Source organism: Notechis scutatus, chromosome 5 (genome assembly GCF_049901735.1).
Source record: "Notechis scutatus isolate UNSWTSFEM ecotype Mainland chromosome 5, rNotScu1.2, whole genome shotgun sequence".
Classification (NCBI taxonomy): Eukaryota; Metazoa; Chordata; class Lepidosauria; order Squamata; family Elapidae; genus Notechis; species Notechis scutatus.
This window is the reverse complement of record NC_142013.1, coordinates 11,368,205-11,383,337: the sequence shown is the minus strand read 5'-3', so window position 1 is coordinate 11,383,337 and position 15,133 is coordinate 11,368,205. Positions and strand designations below refer to the sequence as shown.

Genomic DNA, 15,133 nt, shown 5'->3' with positions numbered 1-15,133 from the left:
GAATAGAATAGAATAGAATAGAATAGAATAGAATAGAACAGAATAGAATAAAACAGAACAGTTGGAAGGGACCTTGGATGTCTTCTAATCCAGGGCTCTCCAACCTTGGCAACTCTAAGACTTGTGGACTTCAATTCCCAGAATTCCTCAGCCAGCAAAGCTGGCTGAGGAATTCTGGGAGTTGAAGTCCACAAGTCTTAGAGTTGCCAAGGTTGGAGAGCCCTGTTCTAGTCTAACCTCCTGCTTAAGGCAGTAAACCAACCTGATTTTAGGACCTTTTTTTGTGAGAGTCATTAAATGAATGCTGTGGTCATTAAATGGTTCACTATGGGCTGATTTGCCAAAACAGGAACTTAACGTTGGTTTGGGGGCAAAAATGTTTCAAAATGTGGTCACTGATCCCAGGACACTACAAAAACGCTACAATGCAGGCCACCTGAAGCATGGAGGTGGGGGGCAGTTATCAGAACTTTGGAACTGGGTCATAAGTACCTCCAGGGAGGGCTATCCTAAGGTTAAATGGTTGCTAAGAGACTGGCCCTAAGATGAGGACAACCTATTCTGAGGATATACAGTGGTACCACAATATTCGACTGCTTCAAAACACCTCAAATTTAATACTCAACAAATTTTGATGCAGAAATGCTGTCCAAGTACTCGTAGTTTCTTCGGTATTTGGCACATTGCTGAAAAGGAGAAAGGGGGACAGCCGCAGAAGACAAACAGAAAGTTTGCTGGGACGGTCACTGAAATCGGAAAAAGGAAAGAAAATTCTTTCCAAATGGATAATCATTTGTCTGAAGTGGTGTAGGGCAGTGGCCCCAAACCTTTTTCGAACCAGGGACCGGTTTCACGATTATTTATTCTTCCACCGACCGGTACCTGAGTAACGTGAGACTCCACCGCCATCGGGACGGCTCTTCGTTCGAAGCCGCCCCCCCCCCTTCGACGAAACTAAGGCGCGAGCACCCAAATGCCGTTTTCCAACTGAAAAACCAGAGGCACTTTCCAACCCAAAACCCGGAAGCAACCGAAAACCTGGAAGCACTGTCGAAACAAGATGCTTTGCGGCCTGGTAAAAAATGATCCACGGACCGGTGGTTGGGGACCCCGGTGTAGGGTATCCGACCTAAGCAGGGGGTTGGACTAGAAGACCTCCAAGGTCCCTTTCAATGATTCTATTTCTATTTCTATTCTACTTTCTTCCCAGCCGGAACTAAAGGTCACATGCAGTGGTGGTATGCTACCGGTTCAGCCTGGTTCCTCCGATGATTAGCTGAGAGGATAAAAGAAGCGACAAGCGCGTGGGTGGGAGGGTCACTCCTAGCTTTTCATTTCTTCATCCACTCAGCTAATTGGCACGTTAGTGGTGCCACGTGCATGTGCATTAGGGGCGCGCATGTGCATTAGGGGCACGTATGTGCACGCGCAATCACCCACCGAACCAGTAGCGACCAAGGTAGGAAAACCCACTGCTGGTCACATGTAAGGCATCTGGCTTGTTTGATACTCGTCGTTTTTAGAACTTGGCGTGCCTCCCAGAACCAATTAACATCAAATACCAAAGTACCACTGTAGCTTATCACTTTTTAGAAACTGGTAATAATAAATATTTTGCTTCTTCAGTATGTAAAAGACATTAGGACGCAGCTTCCCGCAAGTTTTATTTACGATCCTTTAAAACTACTTTCCTGCCTTCAGTCAACACACAGGATCCTGTGACTGACAGACAGATAAATAGAAAAATACAAAATACTAGTGATGAAACATGTGTACCTAAAAACAAATAACAAGAATGGTTAATTATGAAGTAACATTCACTTCTGATTATAGTATCAGTCATCTGCCAGCACAAACAATTTGCTAAATAAAATATTTTCATCCCGTTTCCAAAAGCCAACTCCAACAATACAAAATCCAAGCTGACTTCTCCAAGGGAAATAATTTTATAGGGCGAGTGTCGCAAAAAGAATAAACAGACATTTTTAAATGCATGCCATTAGCATCTAAGCTTTGATGTCACCTTTCAAGTAGGTTAAGAAAGGGGGCTGCTAATTAACAAATAGCTGACGTTTTTTGAACCTGACGCTTTTTGCCAATTATTTAAATGTCCCATATTCAACTAGATTAAAGGTCTGGAAAAAACCTGAACTAATTTCGAGCATTTCATGCCTAATATATTCTCTATAATGCAAGCTAAAAAAAAATGGGGATTCAATGCTCCATTGGCAGTATGGTTTTAGAATAGGAACAATATATTTGTTTCTATATCCATATTTAGTATCTACATCTGTTGAACAGACTTAACCAGTTTTGAAAAACAAAGAATATCTTGACAAGTGGAAGAGAGAGAGAAAAATGGAAAAGACTATGAGAGTTGAAGTCCTGCCTTACCCATAAAAACCAGCTAGGTAACCTTGGTCCAGATACTCTCTCTCAGCCCAACCCACCAGTGGTGGGATTAAAAAAATTTTTTTACTACCAGTTCTGTGGGCGTGGCAGGGGAAGGATACTGTAAAATCTCCAGTCAGAGGTGGTATTTGCTGGTTCTCTAAACTACTCAAAATTTCCACTACCGGTTCTCCAGAACTGGTCAGAACCTACTGAAGGCCACCTCTGCAACCCACCTCACAGGGTTGTTGTTATGAGGAAAATAGGAGGAAAGTGTAGAGAGAGAGAGAGAGAGAGACAGAGAGAGAGAGAGAGAGACAGAGAGAGAGAGAGAGACAGAGAGAGAGAGAGAGACAGAGAGAGAGAGACAGAGACAGAGAGAGAGACAGAGAGAGAGAGAGACAGAGACAGAGAGAGAGACAGACAGAGACAGACACAGAGAGAGAGACAGAGACAGACAGAGAGACAGAGAGACAGAGACAGAGAGAGAGACAGAGAGAGAGACAGAGACAGAGACAGACAGAGAAGCAATAAAATTACAGGCATACAGTCACAAGTGGGAGGAGATGAGTGAAAGGAACGATGAGAAGATTAATAGTAATAGTAATGCAGACTTAGTAAATAGTTGAACAGCGTTGAGGAAATTATTTGTTTAGCAGAGTGATGACGTTCAGGAAAAAACTGTCCTTGTGTCTAGTTGTCCTGGTGCGCAGTGCTATCTATAGCATCGTTTTGAGAGTAGGAGTTGAAACAGTTTAGGTCCAGGATGTGAGGGGTCTGTAAATATTTTCACAGCCCTCTTTTTGACTTGTTCAGTATACGGGTCCTTCAATGGAAGGCAGGTTGGTAGTAATTGTTTTTTCTGCAGTTCTAATTATCTTCTGGAGTCTGTGTCTGTCCTGCTGGGTTGCAGAACCAAACCAGACAGTTATAGAGGTGCAGATGACAGAGTCAATCATTCCTCTGTACTTTTTACTTATTCATAAAAACAATAAAGACGGGTTACAAATTAGGAGATAAAAATCTAACCCTCAGCTACAGGTAGTCCTCAACATACAACAGTTCATTTCGTGACTGTTCGAAGTTACCACAGCCCTGAAAAATGTGACTTATGACCATTTTTCACACTTATGACCGATGCAGCATCCCCATGGTCACGTGATTTATCTTCGGGTGTTTGATAACTGGTTCATATTTATGACGGTTGCAGTATCCCAGGGTCACGTGATCCTCTTTTGCGACCTTCTGGCAAGCACTGGGAAGCCAGATTCACTTAACAATCGTGTTATTCATTTAACAACTGCAGTGATTCAGTTTAATAACTGCGGCAAGAATGGGGGGAAATCACTTAAAATTTCTCACTTAGCAACATAAATTCTGAGCTCAATTGTGGTCGTACGTTGAGGAATACCTTATTATATGATGCAGATCTTCCATTTTATAGGATTATCACACCTATCGTGGCCCTCGTTTCTTCCCAGGGTTAAATAGAATAGAATAACAGAGTTAGAATAGAATAACAGAGTTGGAAGGGACCTTGGAGGTCTTCTAGTCCAACCCCCTGCCCAGGCAAGAAACCCTACACCGCTTCAGACAAATGGTTATCCAATATCTTTTTTAAAACTTCCAGTGTTGGAGCATCCACAACTTCTGGAGGCAAGTTGTTCCACTGATTAATTGTTCTAACTGTCAGGAAATTTCTCCTTAGTTCTATTTTGCTTCTCTCCTTGATTAGTTTCCATCTATTGCTTCCTGTCCTGCCCTCAGGTGCTTTGGAGAATAGATTGATTCCCTCTTCTTTGTGGCAGCCCGAGATATCAGAACACTGCTATCCTGTCTCCCCTAGTCCTTCTTTTCATTTAAACTAGACATACCCAGTTCCTGCAACCGTTCTTCATATGTTTCAGCCTCCAGTCTGCTAATCATCTCTGTTGCTCTTTTCTGCACTCTTTCTAGAGTCTCAACATCTTTTTTACATCGTGACGACCAAAACTGAATGCAGTATTCCAAGTGTGGCCTTATCAAGTTCCAGTGACTAAGTTCCAGTTACTAAATGGTTCCAGTTACCAAGCATAAACAGCCATAACCAGCAACAACAATATAATACAATGCCTTGTCTTCAAAATAAATCAAAACCTATAATCACGGATGTTTCTTTCTCTCTGAACAGCCTTTAAAAAAGAAGAAGAAGATAGACCGACCGTATCTTTATAAGTCATGCATTTCCTTAATTCTATCATTTCCGCAGGTTTGTTCCCTTCATCTTGCAAAAGGGCAGGCAACTTAATCACACGCTAAATCAAGCATCTTCTTCTCAAGGTATCAGAGTTTTCCTAAAAGGCCTGACAAGCAAGTTACGTTCTCTGATTTATGTGGCAATGAGGTAGGTTAATGGAAAGACTAGACACACACACACACACATACACACACAAATCAAAGCCAGCACTTTCATAAAGTTAAATTTTCCGTTTCTCCTCCTTTGGTTCCAAAGAGAGATGTAGACAACTTTTTACAAGGAATGTGACTTATGACCAAAAGTGACTTATGACTGTTGCGGCATTCCCGTAGTTACGTGATTTACCTTTGGGTGCTTGATAACTGCTTCATATTTATGACGGTTACAGTGTCCTGAAGTTATTTGATCCCCTTTTGAGACCTTCTGGCAAGCAATGGGGAAGCCGCTCGTGTACGTTTTACGAGTAAAAAGACAACTTTTTACAAGTAATCCTCAACTTAACAACCGGGTCACTTGGCAACCACTCTGTCTGTTACAACAGACAGTCAGAAGATACTTATGGACCCAGTTCCAAAGTTCTGACAGATGCCGCACCCCACCATGGGTCATGTGACTGCATTCTGGTGCTCGGCAACCCGGCCTGCTTTTATGGCCATTTGCCATGTCCCATGGTCACGTGACAATTTATGACAATTTTGCTTAAAACTAGTGTTTATATGTGATTTCTGGCAGAAATGCCCCAAAGCAAGCAATAAGTTCACGTAATGAACATCGTATTCACTTAAGAGAAGAGCAACAAAGATGATTAGGGGACTGGAAGCTAAAACATATGAAGAACGGTTGCAGGAACTGGGTATGTCTAGTCTAATGAAAAGAAGGACTAGGGGAGACAGGATAGCAGGGTTCCAGTATCTCAGGGGCTGCCACAAAGAAGAAGGAGTCAAGCTATTCTCCAAAGCACCTGAGGGCAGGACAAGAAGCCATGGATGGAAACTAATCAAGGAGAGAAGCAACTTAGAACTAAGGAGAAATTTCCTGAAAGTTAGAACAATTAATCAGTGGAACAACTTGCCTCCAGAAGTTGTGGATGCTCCAAAACTGGAAGTTTTTAAGAAGAGTTTGGATAACCATTTGTCTGAAGTGATGTAGGGTTTCCTGACTGAGCAGGGGGTTGGATTAGAAGACCTCCAAGGTCCCTTCCAACTCTGTTATTCTATTCTATTCTATTCTATTCTATTCTATTCTATTCTATTCTATTCTACTCTACTCTACTCTACTCTACTCTACTCTACCCTACCCTACTAACAACCGCAATAAAGTATTAAAATATTTTGCTAAGGCTTTTAGGGCACTGCCTTCTCCAGCTAGTAGTGCCAGCCTAAAATAATTTATATTTAACAATGAGAAGAAAAAGTGTGTATGCGTGCGTGTGCACGCACACACATACACACACAAACACACCCATTCAGGACTGTAACTTATGCAGATGGCCCTTAACTTATGACCATTTGCTTAATGATGGTTCAGAGTTACAACAGCCTTGGAGAAAGTAACCAATGACGTGTGCTCACACGTGCATCACACCACGCCACAATCACATGATCACAATTCACCATGATCACATGATCGCACTTTATGGCCGTTGCAGCATCCTGTGGTCAACGCAATTGTGATTTGTGACTTGCAAAAAATGCCCTTTGAGGAACCTGGGTCTCCTTAATTTTCTTCAGAGTCCAACAAATTATTTTGTAAATTTCTTTCCAATGTAACCTTGAAAGCAGAAAAAATTGTTTATTTTTATTAAGCATCTTAATGAACCATTTTAATTAATTATCAAATCCTGCATGGTCTCAAATGAATTAATCCTTCCCAATTGCATCTAAAGCCCGATTTCCCTTAAAGGAATGTCCACCAGTTTATTAGAAAAGAAGGAGGCATCATTATTTAAAGCTAGAAGGTAATCAATGATTAAACAATCAGGATGAAATACTTTTACATCAACCTGAACAATCCCAGCACAGCTGACTGAAGTTTTCCTTGCAAACGAAGGAGATAAATTCTGATCTAAATCTACTGACTTTTTTTCCCCTAAGAAACATTAGCAGATTGTCAGTGGATAGGCCCTTTGCTAGGAGCCTGTCATGAACTTCAGCAACAAAAGCTTCAACTGGTTGTCCATGAATAACAATGCTGGGAACGGAAAACTCCAAAGAAATAAAATGTAGATTTTCTTCCAAGTAGCATCACAACCTTTGAACATTGAGACAGGAAAGAAGAACAAGAGCCAATGCAAGAAATTCCCTGGAATCTCACAAAAGCTGTGACAGCTTCTAGAATTTAGCCAAGGTAGTTTAGTTGTCCACAGGCTGCTTGCTATGCAAAATACAGGTAGTTGTTCTGACCCGGCTCCCAAACACGACAAACCATCTGTAGTTAAATCAATGATTCCTTTATTAGGACAGCCAGCAGCTCCAGAAAAAAGTTTCCCTCTTACAGCAGGCTAACAAGTCTGTCCGGCAGGGAGATGAATAGCTTTCTGCCACAATTATTCATCTCTTCCCCCTGACTTTTAACCACAGAGCTAGGGTCAGGCTTCACTAGCAGCGGTGGCCCTTCCGTCCCGAGGAACAGCCCATAGATTTCCACTGCTCTCCTCTCCTCTGCCTTCTGCGCATCCATGCGTCCAGCACTGAACCCAGCTCTTCCTCCTCTTCCTCATCAGCCACTGGGGGCTGTTGACTCTCCATCTGAGGGATGATGGATGGTCCACGCTCTACCTCTGTCTCTCTCTCTGACAGCCCCATTCCCTCTTCCCCCTTGGAGCTCTCAGGTTGCCTGAATGCTGGCCCTGACTCCCACATTGCCTCCTCATCTGATTTGGCTGCTGGAGGGGCCGGCGGCCAATAGGCCACAACAGTAGTCCTTGACTTACAACCACAGTTGAGCCCAAAATTTATGTTGCAAAAGGAAACATTTGTTAAATGAATTTTGCCCCATTTTACAACCTTTCTGGCCACAGATAGATAGATAGAATACTTGATTGGCCAAGTGTGATTGGACACACAAGGAATTTGTCTGGGTGCAAATGCTCTCAGTGTACATAAAAGAAAAGATACATTCGTCAAGAGTCAAGAATCATAAGGTACAACACTTAATGATAAATGAATGTAGTAAAATAAAACTACAGTGTTAACTTAGTAACATGGTTGTTAAGTGAATCTGGCTCCCCCATTACTTGTCAGAAGGTCATAAAAGGCTATCACACAACCCTGGGATACTGCAACCATCCTGAATATGAACCACTTGCCAAGCATCTGAATTTTGATCATGTGACCATGGGGATGCCATAAAGCAGGGGTGTCAAACTCAAGGCCCACGGGCCGGATACGTCACGTGCTGACCACGCCCACGCCCCATTTAGCGAAGGGGAAAAAAGTCACGACATGTCACGTGATGACGTGAGTTTGACAGCCCTGCCACAAAGGCTGCAAGTGTGAAAACGGTCACTTTTTTCACTGCCATTGTAACTGTGAGTGGTCATTAAATGAACTGTTGTTAGTCGAGGACTACCAAAATAACAGAAAATCTGGCAATGACTTTTGGGGGGGAAAAACACTCTCCCTTAACTCCTTGGGACTTAGATTTCTAGTGAAAAATATTCTTCACCAGCTGGTTTTTACTAAGAATTGTCATTATTAAAATCAAGATGGCACAAAACTAGTTCAAGTGATAATATGAAGAGTCAATTTGGAATTTAAAACTATGGGGACAAAGTTATTTTTCAAAAGTCTTTAACAATAGAAGGGGGGAGTCAGAAAGATCACCCAGCTATAATCATTTAACCTATGTGCCAAAAAACTAAACTGCTAGATTCTTAAGGATGAAAAAAAAGGAAAGGGAACATATGCTTAAGTAAGTGGCCCTGGCAATTTTCTGAACATTTAGCGCTTCACAAGGATTGAGAGGGAAAACCATTATTTCCAAACAGCTGTAGAGATTATGACAGTTGACTTCCTATCTGGATGATAGCAGGCTTCAGAAGAATGATATAACATGTGACAGGATTAAGATGGATGGGTGCATACACACCTGCCAATACAAAATATTGTATGGCTTTATGCAACCAGCATATTAAAGCAGTCCTCATTATGGGCTAATATGTTTAACAGAAATGATTATTGCAGCCCTTGGTCTTTAATAGCAAGAACGGTAAAAGATTGCTTTTCCTTTTTTTATTTATTTATTTCCTCTTCCCATTTTTGCTTAGCTGCACAAGTTTCCAGGAATCTTATAAACATGCCAGAGTCAAGGTCAGTTCTAAAGAGTTTCACAGAGCCACACATAAAACACATAGATCTCTCTTCTTAACAATTAATCCGAGCCAGTGACTTTTACAGCTGATTTGTTGCCCAATTGGGTTTTCAATCTGCCACTATCTTAAAAGAGGTTCTCCCATCATTTCTGACCATTAAGCGCAGTTACATCTTCTCTTGGAATGAATGTGCAATTACTGGAGTGGTAGATATATTCCAGAATCCACTCTCAATTTGCTCAAGTAATGTGTGAAAACGTAGGCGGTACCTCACCTGAAGGAAACATTGTCCAGAATCCTAGGTAATACACAAAACGTTTCAAAACCAACTTTTCCAAGATGGATTTTTTAAAAATTTCAGTCTTCAAACAAATGCCCCGGAAACCTTGTCAAAACTATGAGTCCTGTAGTTTAGAACCAAGGGACAATGTTTCTCCAGGATTTTATTTTGAGCTATCAGAAAGTGTCACGAGAGTAAACTTGAGAATTGTTGAGTCTAAACACTGAGTTACAGATGTTGGATGGGCGACAAATGAGAAAAAAGGCATCTCTGGTTGATAATCAGTAAATGGGCAGGATTGTACTTGAAGAAATATTTTGTAATGCAGCGTTTCTCAACCTTGGCAACTTTTAAGATGTGTGGACTTCAACTCCCAGAATGCATGCTGGCAGGGGTGTTCTGGGAGTTGAAGTCCACACATCTTAAAACTTGCCAGAGATGAGTAACACTGCTCTAATGGACGGGTGTCAAACTCAAGGCCTGGCGCCCAGATGAGGCCTGCAGGGTGCTTAGATCTGACTTGCAGGGCCACCCTGGAAACAATGAAGGACCAGCCTGCAGTGCCTCTGCCAGTGAAAACGGATCTGGGGAGGGCCATGGGCAGCCCTCCCGAGTGCAGTTTTTTCTGGCAGAGGGTTGCAGGAGGCCTCACAGCCGAAAATGGAGCTCGGGAGCCCGTTTTTGCTGGCAGAGCGCTTGGGTCACCACAGGCGCCCCCGACACAAGTTATGTTTGTTTGTTTGTTTGTTTGTTTGTTTGTTTGTTTGTTTGTTTGTTTATTTATTTATTAATTAATTTATTTATTTATTTAATTTTTTTTTTTTATTTTTGTCAATTGCTTACAAGATAATAGGTATAAGTAAAAGCATAGTTATGAATACATGGATACATATCAGAAAAATAAAAAAATAAAAAAAGAAACAATAGGACAGGGACGGTAGGCACGTTGGTGCGCTTATGCACACCCCCTACAGACCTCTTAGGAAAGGGGTGAGGTCAATAGTAGACAGTCTAAGGTTAAAGTTTTTGGGGTTTGGGGCAGAAACCACAGAGTCAGGTAGAGTATTCCAGACATTGACCCCTCTGTTGCTGAAGTCGTATTTCCTGCAATCAAGTTTGGTGCGATTAACCTTGAGTTTGTATCTATTGTTTGCTCTTGTGTTGTTATGGTTGAAGCTGAAGTATTCATTGACAGGTAGGTATGTTGAGCTAGCCACGCCCACCTCAGCACCCCGAAATCCAACACAACCCTGATGCGGCCCTCAATGAAATCGAGTTTGACACCCCTGTTCTAATGCAATCCTGTTTAATCTCCAATCCTATTTCCTATTTTATGTAAAGCTATCTCCTATCTGAGACCCTCTTCATTAAAACATGAAATGGGAAAGGGTATTCACTTGTAAGACTGATGTCAACTCCACTTAAATATGGACCAGACCAGGAAATCAACTCCATAGAAAGGTTAATAGAACTTTTACATGGTTAGAGGAGTTAACAAAACAAAAGATCAAATTCAAACCAGAAATCTTTCTGTTAGGTATGTTAGAACCGTCATGGGGTAAGAAACACCAACACCTAATACTACACATTATAACCGCTGCAAGAATCTCTGTAGCTCGAAACTGGAAACTGACCATGACACCCACAGATCTAGCGGTGATTAATAAGATATATCAACGTGCAGAAATGATTAGACTGTGTTATTAAAAAACGGAAGAAGAAGAATATTTTACAATATGGAATATATGGTATAACTGGCTAAAAAAGAAGTGGAGTAAAACGTTTTGTAAAAATGACCAATGAAATCGCAAAGAAGAATGTGATATATGACCTATGTGTATATATGTAAAGTGATGTAGATAGATAAGTATTGCACTTCAACAGCAGTATAACAAGTAAGAAATTAGTAAATTAGCTATAGATATATTTCTGGTAAATGAACTTAATTGTTATTAAAGGATATGTACACTGCTGTGATATCGCTGTAAAATGTGAGAACATGTTTCTCTTTTTTAAATTTTTTGAAACTTTGAATAAATAATTTTTTTTAAAAAAGGACTTTTTGAAATTGGATACAATCACCGAAATTTTCAAGTCTGCTTGTTTTGTACCTAAAAATATGGAGAAATTCCCTGAGCGTAAAACCATCAGAAGCATTGCCTTCAGAAGTTGAGGTTTTTAAGAAGAGATTGGACAACCACTTGTCAGAAATAGTATAGGGCAGTATTGGCTAAACCGAGTGGCCAAAGCACGCATGCACATCCCCCAAATACAATGCGAGCATGTCCGCTGCGCATGTGCCCCGCTCCCCCATGCATGTGAACTTGTCGTAAGTCAAGGACCACCTGTACTGCATTATGAAAATGTAAACACTTCTTGAAAGCGTTCTCAATATGACATGTACATTTCCATTCTAACCATTGCTGGGTTTCAAAAGCAGAAGCCTTTGAAAGGTTTTCATCATCCCAAAGCTAAATTCTTGGATGGTGCAGTTTCAAACTGCTGCCGTTACAGAATTCAAGCTCTCAAAGAAGATTTATATGTTTTTAACGCTTTATTTAAATAAACCAAACCCCAGAGTATGTACAACTGTCTGGCTTTCATAATCAGCTTTGAATGCTAGTGTCGGATTGAGATGGCCAAAACAGATACTTTCTCATGTTTGAGAAAATTGAGATGGCCCAAACAGAGACTTCTTGTACTTTCCAGCCAAAGAGAAAAATTATAGCCCTTCAGAGAACCAAATGCATCTCCACCACCAACCATTCTGACCTCATAATCTACTTCTCTATTTAAGAAATACGTTCTAAGCCATATTAACCCCTGTGTTAAGAAACACAGGACCTTTTCTAATAGTGTAATTCCTGATTTTAATGTTTGTTCCATGTTGCTTTAAAATAGTTCTCCATGAAAAACATAATAAGAATTCAGCAACTTCCTCCTTGCCAAAACCCATCAGTTTAGAGGCTATATATAACCTGAGATATCAGCTTGCCTAATGGCTGTAGAAAAGGATAGGACATTAAAATGTGGCTGAATGTTTTGGCTATGTAGATTTCTTAACACAACCACAAAGGATGAAAGATGCTAGACTCAAAGGCAACTGGACTTACTTATTTTGCTAGATGTTTTGCTGCTGATCCAAGAAGCTTCTTTAATTCTGAATGAACGTGGAGAACGGAACGATTTATATTCCTTGCTCTCATCTGGTTGTTAGCACTCAATGACTCCACTGGTCTACATGGAGAAAGCCTCTGAAATGAAAGTACCTTAATTTTACCAGAATTGGGTCACTAATGAAGAAAAAATAAGTCCTGAGTATTAATTGGCTCCAGTTTCCAAGATACAGCTTCAGGTCAAAACTGCATAATTCAATAATTCAAAATGACAAGTGGGATGTGTGTTTACGCTCCATAACTTTTTTTTGCCAAATGTGATATAGCAATGAGAATGGTGTCATACCAATCGTTATAAATTCACCTTTGTATCGATACCAATACCATAACTTTCCATTCATTGATTGGTTTTTCATTTAACATTTTCATGCTTTTTGCAGGAAAAACTGATGCGCTCTAACATCAGATTAAATGACAAGATTTCATCTTTATTCAGTATCTAAACTGCGCTTTTTGGCTTTTCTCTTGTGAACTGCAATAGGATCGTCCCTGGGGAAGATTCCAGAAGAAATCGGCAAGCATGGACGGACTCCCATTTCCCTTAGTATCTTTATTCCATGCCTGTAATATCCTGGTGGAATCTCTCCCCATGCTCATCCCTCACTGCCCCACAGTTTAAAGGGTCTAAATGCCAGGGTAAGAAGTGAATTTTCAGTGACATTTTTGCACCAAGTGCTTTATAGGACCTAAGCAAATTTTCTACCTGTTTTTCATAGTCATCTGCCTTGCTGTTCTCAAAGCGAAGGTAAATTTATACACTTCATGTGGTACCATTTTCATTGTTCCATTGTATTTTGTCGAGAAGTTACAAGGCATCATGATTGTTAGACACCTCCTTCCCTTGCAGGCAAATATACTCGGCTGTGCATAAGTCTATATTGTGAAATATCCTGAAAACTTTAGCCAACCAGCACCTTTATCGCCCTGTTTTCTAATCCATCTAATCAAAATATGTAAAATGAACACATTTTATCTCGGAGGTCGATGATTTCCCAAAATTTGTAAAGCAGTGCTCCCAAAAAGAGTACTAACAACCAGATGACTGCAAGGAATATAAATCCTTCCATTCTCCGCCATTCAGTCAGAACTGAAGAAGGGAAACGTCTTCTAGCAAAATGTCCAGCTGTCTTTTGAAAGAAAAGACAAAAGCACTTTTGGAACAACCCTGACCTGGACAACTGAGAATCTCCATAAAACATAAAGGATGGTAGAGTTCCACAATATCAGATCACTCCTAAAAGCTAATCAGTAAGATTCTAGTAGTTGTGAAGATGGATATTGGTCAGAAGTGGGAATGTCAAAATTATAGACAAAGCATCACAATCCAAACCTTGCCTTTTTGTAGCTGAAAATCACAACACTAGAAATGCTTTTCTTCTTGGGGTCTGGGGAAAGTGTGGGCCTGTGAATCTTCCCAGTTCCCAAGAGACATAACTGAACTTCCCAGTGAGAACCGACATGTGGAAAGTCTTCCTGCTTTTAAAAGCTTTCAATCATTTCTTTGGCATCAAAGAAGACAGTAAGAGCAAAGAGATATAATGAATCTGTGCCCTCTGTTCTCTTCTAGACTTAGGGCAGAGCTTAATGCAAAGCTAGCCCTTAATGAAATTTCTTCGAAATGCAAAGTAATGACTTCTCATTTCCTCACTTAATCTAATGTTACAGCTACTCCATTAATGTCACCACCTATTAGATACTTAACAACCAGCTTGTTTAGCTGCGATTTTATCGTACGGATGCATATTCTGCTTTTCCCTTTCCTGATTTGGATAATGTTCAGTAATGGCAGTGGGGAACAGCCGTAATTTAAATATCTGAAAGCCTTCAGACCCTTAATCCCCTCTGGAAAATGAGAATGTTTAATAGTCTTTTGCATTAAAAAAAACACACCCTGAAACAAGCATAAAGTTCATACGCCTAGCTTGTTTCTACACTTAATTCTAGATTAATCAGTGCCGACTCTGAATTACCATATTCCCATCCTGTATATTTTATTGGTTATTTTAAAAAAAATGCCCTCCAGTAACATAATAAAGAACAATGCGCCCACCAAGGTAATCATCTTTTCTCCATCCATCTGACAATCTGACAATCCACTTTGCACTTCTAATTTTGCTGTATCAGAATTCATGTTTCTGATGGGGTCAAGAGTGTACAGACGGTCTAACAGGCTGGGCGGCATAATTTACAGTTGTGATCCCATAACACCCCGTAGTAATGAAGTCACACACAGAGGCACCATTTGCTTCCTACTCCCAGCAGAGCAATAGCAAAGGGGACGCTTGCAATTTTGTGGCTCTACTGGGGCAGATGTAACTGAACAGTCAATCACTGCCGTTACGATTGGAAAATATATGTGGTCAGAAAACTTAACTGATGCTTCCATCAACCAACACCTAGCTTGCGTGATATAACCCAAAAAGAGAGACATGTTTGCAAATATGCATCTATGCAATGGTTCCATACATGCAATCTATATTCAAACATATACTAGCCCCCTAGAGATATTTCCAATTCAGTCATCAATCCATTAATCAGAGTAGAGCTGGAAGGGACCTTGGAGGTCTTCTAGTCCAACCCCCTGTTCTGCTCATATCGAGGGGCCCCTGTATTATCTGCCAATTTAAGGGTGACAATGCCACTTCATAGTCCTTGACTTATAATCATTCGTTTAGTGACTGTTCAATGTTATAACAGCACTGAAAAAGTGACTTAGGACAATTTTTCACACTTAAGAC

General features: G+C 40.6%; 1 protein-coding gene across 9 annotated transcripts in view; it reads right to left on the bottom strand.

The window, feature by feature from the left end:
• The window catches only part of FAT3 (FAT atypical cadherin 3), a 564,342-nt gene that overhangs the window by 406,365 nt on the left and 142,844 nt on the right, over positions 1-15,133 (bottom strand). The gene's annotated exons all lie outside the window — the stretch shown is intronic.